Source organism: Strongylocentrotus purpuratus, unplaced genomic scaffold (genome assembly GCF_000002235.5).
Source record: "Strongylocentrotus purpuratus isolate Spur 01 unplaced genomic scaffold, Spur_5.0 spur5_scaffold_1, whole genome shotgun sequence".
Lineage (NCBI taxonomy): Eukaryota > Metazoa > Echinodermata > Echinoidea > Camarodonta > Strongylocentrotidae > Strongylocentrotus > Strongylocentrotus purpuratus.
In genome coordinates, this window is record NW_022145594.1 from 28,520,465 (window position 1) to 28,534,238 (window position 13,774).

General features: G+C 39.2%; 1 long non-coding RNA gene across 1 annotated transcript in view; it reads left to right on the forward strand.

Annotated features, from left to right (window-relative positions):
* Positions 1-5,476: 5,476 nt before the first annotated feature.
* LOC115921024 overlaps positions 5,477-13,774 on the forward strand; it is a 39,260-nt gene continuing 30,962 nt past the window's right edge. Inside the window, exon 1 of the long non-coding RNA XR_004062699.1 lies at positions 5,477-5,859. This is a non-coding gene — a long non-coding RNA (uncharacterized LOC115921024). The remainder of the gene's footprint in view (positions 5,860-13,774) is intronic.

Below are 13,774 nucleotides of genomic sequence, written 5' to 3' on the forward strand. Positions count from 1 at the left end.
GAAAGAGAGGGGGTGCTTGAGAATGATATCCGAAAATTGCATGGTGATTCATGCACTAGATGGCGCTCTTCATTTTCATTTAAATGAACTGTTCCACCATTTCGCATAACCATTTCATTTCATTTCCCTCTCATTTTCACTTTGTAACGAATGGAATCACCTATCACTTTCTAAATCAAACGCTTCTATGGGTTTTTTACCGACGTTTCCAATAATTCATCCTTAGAGAAAACCAAAACTCCCTTCAGTCAATACTCATGTTTGCGGCTCTCAGACCACACGCCATCTACGTTGAAAGCAATCAACTTTCAAGAATCAAGAAGTAAACGATGCTGATTATCATTATCATCAATTTTGTCTTTCTTCGAACGGGGATATTAAAAATAACCTTTTAAAGCTCTGTGTTTTGTAAAATGTAATGCTTTTTGTTGAAAGGGTTAAGATCATTATCGACATTGAGTGAAATTACGTTCATACAGAACAGTCTTTAAACATTTTTTGTTGAATAACCATTGCATTTATCTTAAAGGCATCGTTTAACAGTGTTAAATCTGAAATGCATGGTCCTACATGTTATCAGTGTCTGTCATATGGTGTAATATTGAAGCCCTAACAAAATTGCGCTTCAAAATGATCATGAAGTGCCTCAAAAAATTAAAAAATCTTTGAGTGACCGGTTTTACCATACTCATTTTCCCCAATAGATTGTAGTGTTATGAAAATCTTTAGAAGAACGCAATATTTGATTTCGACTTTCAATCATAAATATCTTGATAATCAGACAGGCGATCGGCTTGGGGTTCCTGACTGACCTAAAGGTGTATAAATATGATTGCAGCATGAGCTAAATCCAGGATGTTGTTTCAGAATCTGAGACAGAGTTACCCAATCCCTTTAGTATGGAAAAAAGAAACCTTTGTAAATCATTATTTGTACGATTGCATTAGAAAAGTAAACTAAACGGTAAAAAAACAATCATGGAATAAATGAAGCCATATGCCTACTCATAATTATGTCAAACCTTAAATTAGCCTTCAGCATTTTTGAGATTCCCTGCAGTAGTCAGGCTCCATCCGACAGTACAGCTGCTGTTATTGTTGACTGTCTTGACATGAGCTATTTGTCGAGAGTATTAATAGTTTAATATCTTCTGTACACATTATGGACGTTATGGGGTTTTCAGTTTTCTTCAGTCTTCTCCTTGTTCTTTTTCCTTTCTTCTTCGTCTTCTTCCTCTGCTACTTCTTCTTCATCATCTTCTTCCGTTTCTTCTTCTTCTTCTTCTTCTTCTTCTTCTTCTTCTTCTTCTTCTTCTTCTTCTTCTTCTTATTCTTTTTCTTCTTCTTCGTCTTCTACTTCTTCTTCGTCTTCTAATTCTCCTTCTTCTTCTTCCATTTATTATTCTCCTTTTTCTTTTCCTCCTCCTCCTCCTCCTCCTCCTCCTCCTCCTCCTCCTCCTCTTCCTCCTTCTCCGTCTTCTTCTTCTTCTTCTTCTTCTTCTTCTTCTTCTTCTTCTTCCATTTCCTCTTATTCTTCTCCAGACCTCCTTCATTTTCCTTCTTATTCTTCTTCCATTTGTTCTTCTCCTTTTATTTTCCTCCTCCTCCTCCTCCTCCTCCTTTTCCTCCTCCTTCTTCTTCTTCTTCTTCTTCCATTTATTATTCTACTTTTTCTTTTCCTCCTCCTCATCCTCCTCCTCCTCCTCCTTCTCCTCCTCCTTCTTTTTCTTCTTTTTCCATTTCTTCGTATTCTCCTCCAGATCTCCTTCTTTTCCTTCTTCTTCTTCTTCCATTTCTTCTTATTCTCCTCCAGACCTCCTTCTTTTCTTCTTCTTGTTCTTCTTCTCCCTTTCTCCTCCTCCTTCTCCTCCTCATCCTCCTCCTTCTTCTTCTTCTTCTTCTTCTTCTTCTTCTTCTTCTTCTTCTTTTCCCTTTTCACCTCCTTCTCCTCCTCCTCCTCCTCCTCCTTCTTCTTCTTCTTCTTCTTCTTCTTCTTCTTCTTCTTCTTCTTCTTCTTCTTCTTCTTTTCCGGTGACGTTTGCCATAATTGTCGGGTCTGCCCTTCCAAATCAGCGCCCCCACCCTTCATTCTCTCTCCCTCTGGCAGTCTGATTATGATTATAGAGGCGTATCCAGGGGAAGAGGAGGGGGAGGGGGTAATTATGTTGAGGCATGCTCCGTAAAAATGTTGTACATCTACACGTGGTTATAATGTCTCTCTTATGTGAAGTAATGTTTGTTTTATGCACTCCTTTCTCGCTCCTTCACATGAGGTCATTACATGCGTTGTTTTGATAATTGTCATTTTAATACATTTTTTTTTCCTTCTTTACACTTCTTCATTTATTTATTTGTTTGTGAGTCACCGCCCCCGACCTTTCTCTCTCTTTCTGCTCTCATCCAGCCTCACCGCACATTTAAATGTTGCATCGCAATTGAAATATTCTTATATTACCGATAACTAAAGCCTTTCTCTATATCTCACACTCCTTATCCCCCTTTCACACCCCCCCCCCCCTCTCTCTCTCTCTCTCTCTCTCTCTCTCTTCTTCCTCTTTCACCTCGCCTCTGTCTCCACCACCCCACACACACACACTCTCTCTCTCTCTCTCTCTCTCTCTCTCTCTTTCGTCCCTTCTCTCTTCCCACCCCTTCCCCTCATCCCGCCTACTGTCCCTAATATTCTTCCATCGTTCATGAAATCTTCCCATTATCATTTATTTAATCGTTTGTGCGTCACCGCCCCCGTCCTTTTCTCTCTCTCTTTCTGCTCTCATCCAGCCTCACCCCACATAAATGTTGCCTCGCAATGAAATATTCTTCTTTTACCGATAACTGAAGCCTATCTCTATGTCTCACACTCCTCATCCCCCTTTCACCCCCCCCCCTCTCTCTCTCTCTCTCTCCCTTCTTCCTCTTTCACTTCGCCTCTGTCCCCACCACCCCACATACACTCTCTCTCTCTTTCGTTCCTTCTCTCTTCCCACCCCTTCGCCTCATCCCGCCTACTGTCCGTAATATTCTTCCATCGTTCATGAAATCTTCCCATTATCTCTAACTTTAGCCTTCTTATCCGTTCAATGATCGAATTTCCAATTTACACACCGCGAAGATTTTCCCTCTAAATCTGTTTTGACGTGTCAGACGATGCAGCCCAACAAGGTCTGGAATCAAATTAGATGTTGTTGAAAGAAAGAAAGTGATGGAAGAAAGATAACAAGAAAGGAAGGAAGGAAGACAGAAAAAGAATAAAGAAAGAAATGGATTAATAAAAACAAAATATTAAAGAAACAAAGAAAGAAACAAATAAGCTAATAATGAAACTAAAACAATAATGATAGTAATAATAGTGATAATAAATTTATAATAATAACATTGATGATTATAATAATATGAATTATAACAATAGTTGGTGAGAAAAAAGAGAGTAGGCCTACATGTACGTGATAAACATTTATTTAAGCTTTTATTGCCTTACGGAGAAGTTCCCTGTAATTAGATCGAAAATCGTTTTAATAGGCATAATACTAAAGGGGCAGTCCATGGTGACATTAGTGTTAGATAGGCCTATAAGAAGAAAAAGAATTATATATAAAACAAAAAAAATCATTCATAATTATGTAAACGCATTCCGTTCTCATTTAGATGTAGAGAAACAATCTTTCATTAATCCTGATTATCAATTTCTAGGTACAATTTAACAAAATTTATGCATTCGATTGGAATGTTTAATATTGACTACTTAGAGCAATTGGGGCGTGAATTCATACGCTTGAACACAGAGTTCAATCCATTCCTGGCTTTGAACATATAATATAAATATTTTGTTCTGATTTAACATGCCGCAGAAGATATTTGGCTTCTGGTTAGTTTTCTTGTTATTAGACAAGATTACTATCATAGTATTGTCACCATTTCTATTTTTTTTCTCTCTCTCTCTCCTGTTAATTTGATTCTCTCCATAGCTTTTCTCTGTTCATAATAGTCCACGCAAAATAAGAAGAAGTCTTTTGACTCATATTTTGTAGCGTGGCACGATTACCGTGACATGGCTTTGCCGCAATGACTGAAAGATATTTTGATGGAAGGTTTTAAAATGTCTGTATTTTGAATAACATTCATTTACGTTTGAAGGTAGAAGGTGAATTTTTTTGGAATTCAAAACTGTTCTTGTTAAATCCGCCACAAAAATAACGATGATTTTAGTATGCGATTACAATAATCCAGAATTCAAATTAAAACAAATTATATTAAAAAATCTCACATTCTGTTTGTATGGTTTAGTAAACACCCAAGCCTTACAAATTATTATAATTTGTATTGAAATAACTTTTTGACCCGGGGCCAACAAATCTGTCTTAAATGGCCCATTTCTATTTTCAAACTCACTTTTCGCCACTTTTCATTCACTGTTAAACAAAAAAGGAATTCAAACCTACTTTTTATGAATATCTGTTTGTATAAGAACGCGAATCAAGTCATTTACAGCAAAGTCGGAATTTCAATCCGGCTAAAGCACGGTCAATACTATATAAATTGTAGAGGAGATATAAGTTCTCTCCCTTTGAAGTCCATCAGTATTTCCCGCACCTATCTTAATCTTCATTAAAATATTGAAATATCGCTTATCGTCTTCGAAAGCCCGCTGGGCAGTTTGCATTCACCCAATTTTCTTTGATCTTTGAAAAGAGAGTCCGCTGTTTATAACAAAGCCCTCTAGAGTGCACTTACCTATAGTGTATTAGTCTTATTGATCAGACATTACGCTAACGTTTGAAGAAAGTTAGAAGCGTGATGGATCGAGAGAGGGGAAATTAGAGTACTATGAGGATGAGAGAGTCAGAGAGAGAGAGAGAGAGAGAGAGGGGGAGGGAGAGAGAGAGAGAGGGAGAGGGAGAGAGAGAGGGAGAGGGAGAGGGGGTTGGAAGAATGGATGGATATAATGAATATATGGATAGATGGACAGAATGACATAGGGGAGGGTGATACATGCAAATAATTTATTTTAGATACATATACAGAGAGAGAGAGAGAGAGAGAGAGAGAGAGTATGTGTGTGTGTGTGTGTGTGTGTGTGAGAGAGAGGAAGAGAGACTCAGAAGCTGTGTGCCCGGGGGGGGGGGGGGGTTACGGTACGATGTTACATGATTAGCAAAGAAAAATGACAAGGCCATCTTATTTTGTTGTTCGTTAATTCTTCCCTTTCCTTTCTTTCTATCGGTTCTCTCTTTTCCATTCATTATTGAGGGGGGGGGCCCAAGTCTACTCACCTTAGCCACGCAATTGTATGCAAATCACCCCCCCCCCCCCCGCGAATAAAGAAGAAAGTAGGTAGTGTATTCTTGTCTTTGCTGTCAAAATATTTGCTAAGTACTAGAAACATACTTCGTCTCCAAGTCCAACTGTATTTTGTGAACATTTTCGAGAACATTTTTGTGTCTGATTTTGCAGACTATCATTATACCACCTCCTCGTTTTGCGAGTGCAAACTTCAAACAGTGGCACTTGCTAATGGTTTTTGGATCACCTCGAAAGCCACATACAATCTGTGCTGTAAACGTCGATATACTAATTACTAAACGATCGGAAGTGGATTAATTAGTGTACCGGAGGTTTATGCTACTTACACCGTATGTTATTTTAAACATGTTTAAAGTAGTTCAGTTTATATATTAGGGAATTTAGTATGCCATTATTTGAAGGATAAATCACTTTTACTTGACAGCTGCAAAACACGTTTGTGACCGTTGTGGAGTTTCTGCAGACGTTTTGCTGTACAGTTTGGATTCGGGGAAATTGCCTCTTGTGACTCATTTCTAGCGGATATATTTACGAACTTTCACGAGGATTTTGATAAGTGGTAAGTATTACACCATTTTCCGTAATCTATTCATTGCTACAAGTACATAATTACGTGATTAGCGGAGACAAAACCATTTTACCCAGCTAGTACAGTAATTCAAGCTGGTCGGATTCAATTTCACACTAATCACAGCGGGCTGCGTGTATATTGTACGCCAGTAGCGCTGGCATAGTCGGGGCTGTGTGTGAGTGTGCAAGTGGTGGGACGGGGCAGGCGAGGAGGGGCTCCTTTGTCCGATGGACAACAATGACCCGTGCCATACCATACTATGGCCATACAAACCAGGCACGTGTCATATCCGTGTACAATTCTGTGTAATGTGTTGTGGTGTATTATTATGGACAGTAAATCTGCATTTTTTAGCAGTTGACTAATATTATGATTCTACACATCTAGGTCTAGGGAATGTTGTTGTTTCGATTTTAATGTTAGCTTGTGCACATGTGCGATATTAGTTTGGTTTTTAACTCCTATCAGTGTTACTCTAACATTTCCAATTTATCAGACGGTGTGCAGTTGAGTCTGTGATTGGGATATATTTCGACTGACAGGATTGAGTGTGAATATATAGAATTAGAAGGCATGGGTCAAGCGCTTGACTGAAAATAATCGGACTGTGAAATCCCCCTTTTTCTTATTAAAACGCGTGTAAACAATAGGCTTATGACGAACAATTGGTATAACATTACGTTCATATCATAGTTCCAAGCAATGTTTTGATATAAAACACGCGGTAATTTGGTAAAAACATGAATGAACATCCAAGCCCATTTTTGAATTTTGAAAGACTATACTCCCCCCCCCCCCCCCTCCCTCCCCGCGCACTCCAGCTAGTTATACCAGGGAGGGGCATGCCCTGGTCATACAATACAAACGTGCTAAACATTGATTTCTAAAGAGTGAATTAAATCAATTAGCAGGATGTATAGACATGCGGCTAATAATGAATAGATTATGTCAACATGGCTGCCTGTAGTAAAGAGGAACTCTGGTCTTCCATCTGCAAACAATGCAGGAACAAGATAAATTGCTGCCACGAATTTGAATTGACCATGCGCTTTGTAAGCCCCTCGAGATTAAAGTACCCTGGACTCTACCCCAAACATAAATGGCCGGTTTCCGTTTGTTATCTGTACACTGCCCACAAACACTGAGCTTTGACCCACAGCCTTGGTCAACGTCATTAAAGAAGCCATATGCAGACCATTAGAGAGCATATTTTGTCCATTTGTGCGGCCATGTTTTATTAATAAATATGTTTTCATATCTCCCTAGCCAACGAATGAAACGGCAGAAGCTCCCCTAGTATAATGAGGCCCGTTAGCATATGCTCAATCCATTTGGTACTTTTCAGTCAATACATTGCCGCTTCCCTTGTTGACACAGATGGAATTGTCAAATATTGTCAAATATTTATCAGAGAAATCTAACAGCAGCTATAATAGCATCCGATTTCTCGGCGTAATCGACTGTGGGGGGGGGGGGGGGGGTGATGAGAATGGAGAGAGAACAAATTAACCGGGGAGTGGTTGTAAAGAAGATATATATATATAGAGAGAGAGAGAGAGAGAGAAGGGGAGAGAGAGAGAGAGAGTGGGGGATAAGCTACTGAAATTGTGCCCATGTGCAAACATTAATTACACATAAACAACAATGGTTATCAATGTAAACTTTGGGTGGGCCTATAAGAGTGCACTAAAGATCAATCGAACGTTACGATGTTTCCATGGTTTCTTCATTTATGGCGCAAACATAAATGAGTATCTGTTAGTCGGGGGGGGGGGGGGGGGGTTATATTCCCCGGGCGGGTAGTTTTATGTCTGCATTCCCCTGAAAACAAATCTAGAACCGAGCTTGAATTCTGACCGAATGTTATGCCTTCTCACGAAATCGATTCTTAGGATTCATATCACGAATCACTTTTTTGGAGTCAAATCTACAACAAAACAATGTACTCCAATCAGAGTGAACTCAATCCAGTGCTGGTAGTGGGTTCCATCAGTTATGTATTTCACCCCAATCGAATTGATGATTGATCCTTTATAATAACCCTTTATAATGACTCTTGTAAGTTTTTGTTTACATCTAGATAATTTGAGCGAGGGGAGGGGGTGGGGCGATGGCGTGGAGTACACTTATTTCACCTTCTGCTGGATACGCCACTGGAGTTTTGGTGGGGGCAGGTCAGAGGTCAGAGGGCCATGATCATGTATTCCCACATGCATTGGCCTTGAACCTGTTTGTGTTGGAGCACTTCTGCAGTTGTTCTGTAACTGTTTCATCGTCTGGCCCTAACTGTCTCGTGTCAAACAGATACTTGTTATCCTTCGCGTATTCCCGTATTGGCCCTGAACCTGTTGGTGTAGGAGGCAGTGACAAAAATTAATATTTATTTTTTCGGGGGCTACTTTTCAAGCTTGCCTGCATAAACAAATTTGAACAAATTTACGGGGGCTCTTTTCTGATTTTCGGGGGCTCTTTTGGGCATTTCGTGGGCAAATTGGCCCTGAGCCCCCGTGTATTTTGTTCACTGGGAGGAGGAGCACTTTTGCAGTTGTTCTGCAACTGTTTCATCGTCTAGTCCTAGCTGTCTCCTGTCAAACGGAAAGATTTGAATATTTTGTTATCTTTTGACTTTTAATGGCTTTCCAATATGGCGGGAAAGTAGGGCACCAAAGATCAGACGGTGTGAGTCCTGGATAAATTATTGTACACACCCTCACTCAAATCAAAGCAGGAAGATGTTAGCTCAAATTCCTGTCGTATTACTATTTAAACTGTTGCCCATATCTCGACAAATCCACAAAAGTCGTTATTTAGCCAAAGTTTGAGGAATAAACTCAACCGTACTCATAATGTAATATGGTGTAGGTCCTAACGTGAATAAGAGGGCGATGGCTGAATTCTCAATTTTCATCCACTAGGCTCTAGTCATGCACACAGAAGGGAATTGCGCTTCAGAAGACATTGTACCTACTTCCTTGCATACACGTACATCAAATTCAAGGCATTTGTTGATGTTTGTTTGGTCGACGAGAAAAAGGGAAATCCATTGAAAACGAAGAAGATTGTAAAAGCAGAGTCGATTAAAATCACCCATGTATGGCCGGAAATGTATATACATGTACCTCGGTGTAAATGATAGGCAGGAGAATAACATGTTGCGCAGGAGTGTGAAGTTAGAGTACAAAGGGCCGTAAGCGAAAGGTATGCCGAGATAATAAATATTCGGGATATTGTATTCAGTTTATCGTTCAGAAGAAGAAACAAAATTGCAATACGCCTAATTGTGATGAAATAAACGCCTTAGCGATACGAAATAACAACAGTCAGTCACAGTTGTGATTTCTTATTTTGGCAGTAGCTCACGCCTCACGGTGGCTGGTGCACTGAAGTATGAACTTGCCTTTGCAAACTTGACACTGAACGCATTTCAGAGGCTTTCAAATATTTGTATACGTCACAATGGACTTTTCTCGCCTATTGTCCCTAATAATACACCAGGACCTGCCAAAGCCAAGGGCGACGTACGGTACAAATTTGAGGTCACGCCCAATACAATGATATTGACTGACATGCGATATCACCAAATTTGTGTTAGAACCTACCCAATGCCACACCAACGAGACCGATAACAGACCGACGAAAGACCGACCAAACAATAATTGTTCCAATATTGGCCCCACAACGCCATCGGTATGGGTTCGATGTAATGACATGACTTGGGTATAAAACCGAATAAGATTCACAAATCTTAAATAGCTTGTCGGGTTTCTTTAATATTTCTGTTCAAGACTGGTCGATATGGTGTCGTTCTTGTCGGTGTGACGGTAATGTATTCGATTGGTTATACACACATCTCAACCGAAGTTATATCCACCCAAACCGATCCCCAACCGACTTGCTGTCGGTCTCGTGTGACTGGACCCAGTCACTGGAGCAATACTGTACTTTCCGTTTAAATCTGTTAAAGAGAAGGTTCAGTTCTGGGAAGAGGTAAAAATAATTTGTGAGCGTTATCATTCTTGTTATGCAAGTGTGGAAGAACATCAGATAAGACATCTTCCCTGAAAAGCATGGCTCTTCAAATGCCTTCATATTCTAAATATGTCATCTAACATCGTAAAACTCGGAGGTAGGATTTTTACGCCACGTGTTCGTGTAGTCCCATATACATCTTTCTATGTACAGTGTTTGTAACTTTACCAAGACTTGGCCAAATTTCTTATCATTTTGATGATTCCAGAACCTTGCAATACGCACTAGATGATCAACCTTTTCTGTTCGATTCCACACCGTTTCTTTCACAATGCAATCGCATGACCTGAACCAAGAAGTTACTAGCCAGAACTCAACTTCATCTTTAACTCTGCAGTGTCCGGGTGTCGTTCTTATCGGGGTGATTGGCGTTATAACTAATCTAATTGGTGACTCAGCCAAACGCTTTCGGTGATATCATGACTTGTAATACGACTTTACACCGACTCCTAGGTCTAGTCACGTTTCTGTGTCGTTAGTGTGACTGGTCCCAGGAGCTTGAGAATGACTGTATTCTCCGTTCAAATCCCAAATGCACTACTTATAGCTGCTTGCGCCATCTATATCGCAAACAATGCCTAATCGGTGACCATTGGTCCCCCATGATTCCCTATTGTAAATATTAATTGAGAGCTTATTTGATGAGATAAACACCTGTCAGTGACTATACAGGGAGGTCTAATCCCTCCTGGTCAAACTAGTGCAGATGGGCTTTAAATATCTTGTTGCATGATGCGTCTGTGAAGTGTTGTTCTTCTTGAAGTGACTTGGGCATGGATAAACTTAAACTCGATTGGTGACTCATGTGCTTTCAATGAAAGAAGGATACTAGTTGCAATACATGTATTATACATCTAGGCGTCCAAAACACAAGGTATGTGTATGCAAGGTGGCTTATTCGGGTGAACTGACTCTGATTTGAATATACATGTAGTTTGTGTAGAGGCAATTCCCGTGATGTTGTTCAAGTGTTATTGGATGGAAGTATAGTTCGAAGAAGTGTAATACTTTCAACTCACTTTTGTATCCTGGTAGATGTACAAATTAAATGTTAAAAGGGGAATTAATCTTGATATCCAGGTGCTAATTTGGCTTTAAACCAAAAACAAGAAAAAATGACAGACCGATAGGGATCTTTAAAAATTTGAGTGACATCCGACATAGGATCATAGTTACACTTACAATGGATTAAAAAAAAAAACATTTTGAATCGACCAAAGTTTTTATTTTATCAACTCGGTGATCTCCCATTACCCATGTTATCACAACTTTATACTGTCTTTATTGTTCTCCTAAATGCTTCTAAAATAAATGTCAATATAATCTAATAATTTATAATTTGTATCCGCCTCCCTCCTTCCTTTGTCTTGATATAAACCATTTCGTTTCCTTGCATCCCCTGTACTTATTAAGAGGTGAAGACGCTACAGTATACATTTAGCCTATGCTCTATAGCGAATGGTTTTTATTCTGAAAACTTTAGTGTGCAGAACCTGCACACAAGCAGGAAGAAGGAAGGAAAAACAAAGCCACATTCACTGGGTTTTTTTTTTTAAATAAAAATAGCTCTACATATATATAGCCCCTCATCATACACATAACTAATGTTTTTTAAATAATTTTTCACGACCAGAAAAGGTATTTTGTTGTACTGTTTGGAATTAGAATTAAAAATGAAACGTATAGGCTATCATACAAATAATGATTCCGGACTACCATATAATCGAGTTTCGAGCACACGAATATCAAATGTCTGTTATCGAGTACAAAATATCAATGAACAAAACTGATATTAAATATGAAATGTCAAATATGAAGAAACAACTTTTCTACGAATGTTGAACATGAATATGAATTAGTACATGCATATATAATGCAATATGCTTACGATTACTATGTGAGGCCTATGTATATAGTCTGTTGTTTATGATGTTTAGGTCGGGGGCTGGACGTACATTTGTAACTTCATCAAACTTGTAAACAATATAGCGGCCATAATGCAAGAGCGTCGTGCACAACGGACGTTATTTCAAATCTATGGTTTATGTGGGTTCTTGTGAAGGGCAAAACTACATGTATGTACTTCCAAATTCCAGGATATGATTTTTATAGACTCGTATATTGTGGTTTTGAAGTTCTATAAATAACTCCGTGATTTTTAGGGAAAATCCCGGTTTATCATTATTTCCACATTGAGCATTGATAAAGGCAAAATTACCGGTTAGGAAAAATTTGATGAAATATTGTTGGTATACAATGTATATTCTGCGCTACATGAAAATGTTTTTTCGGTAAAGTTTAAACTTTGTGTTGAAGCATTTCAATATTAAAGTGACTCGCTAACATTGCCTCAGATTCTGAAACAAAATACTGGATTTCGCTCGTGCTGCAATCATAAGAATAAACCTTTAGGTCAGTCAGGAATCTCATGACTTTTACAAGCCGATTGCGTGTCTAACTATCAAGATATTTATGATTGGAAATTGGAAATCGAAATTTCATTTTTCGTTTTCCTAACGATTTTCATAACACTACAGTCTATTGGGAAAGTGAGTATGGTAAAACCAGTCACTCAAAGATTTTTACTTTTTTGAGGCACTTCATGATCATCTTGAAGCGCAATTTTTTAGGGCTTCAATATTACACCATATCACAGACATAGATATAGGGCTATGCATCTCACATTTAACTTTGAAGGTACTATGTCCAATTTGCAGCCACATCAATTTCTATAGAACTTTGCATGAATTATGAATACAGGTATGTCACGTACATAATATCTGTGAAATTTACATTTTAGCAGTGTCCTATTATTCAATTATACAACGAAATTAGGAAACCTGTTTATTTTGTAGACTTCACTGTCTACACTATATTTAGTGACTAAAACTGACTTCATTTTTTGTCTTTGGTAATAACGTAGGTCTACGTGCAATGAGGCTCAAATTAAAAAAATGTATAATCTCTGTGGATTTTTTTTTGTCGGTGGTACAGTAGTAAAGTAGTACATCAAGTGTGTTGTTTCTTATAGTTTTCGTTGTTATTTTATTTCCCCCTGAATTGCCCCCCCCCCCCACCCTTCCAGAATCCTGTGGTTTCACCACTGGGACAAGTATTTTCTGGCCGGATATTTCTCTACTTTTGCCGTTGAAAGAGTGAAAAGAACGTAGCCATGTGCAGGCAACCACTCATGCCTCTTCTTGTTTCTAAAATATTTGGGACTGAACTCAGACTGATGTGTACCAAACACTAATTGAAATCCATTCCATTCTTTGCCTGGAAGTCAATGCTGAAAAGCAAAAACTGCTGTACCGGTAAATAATGTACCTTAAGAATTTCCGTCTGCAAACAGGTCCAGTGGCGGATCCAGGGGGGGGGGGCCCGGGGGGCCCGGCCCCCCCCCTTGAGAAAAAAAATCATGTAAAATCACGTGATTTTTACCTTTTTGGGGGGTGCAAATTGAAATTTTTTTGAGGATCAAAAAAAAAAAAAAATGTGCTCACTACCCCCCCCCCCCCCCCCCCCCCCCCCCCCCCCCCCCCCCCCCCCCCACTGAGCGAAATTTTTGGCCGGCGCGTTTTTCAAATTTTCGGGAGCCAAAAAAAAAAAAAGTTGGGCCCCCTCCCCTAAGAAATCCTGGATCCGCGCCTGAACAGGTCCATACCATAGAAGACAAGTATATGCCAGTACTTTGTATCCCGATACAAACGGATTTTCGGGGATCAGACAGGCGAGAAATCGATAGTCATTGCCAAGGCGATGCAAATGCATATTTGCTCGTAAAAATTAATGTCCCGTTTGCATGCTGCCTATAGCGAAACAAAGGATGAACTCGACCCCTTTAAAGATACAATTGAGTTAGTTTGTTTTGATT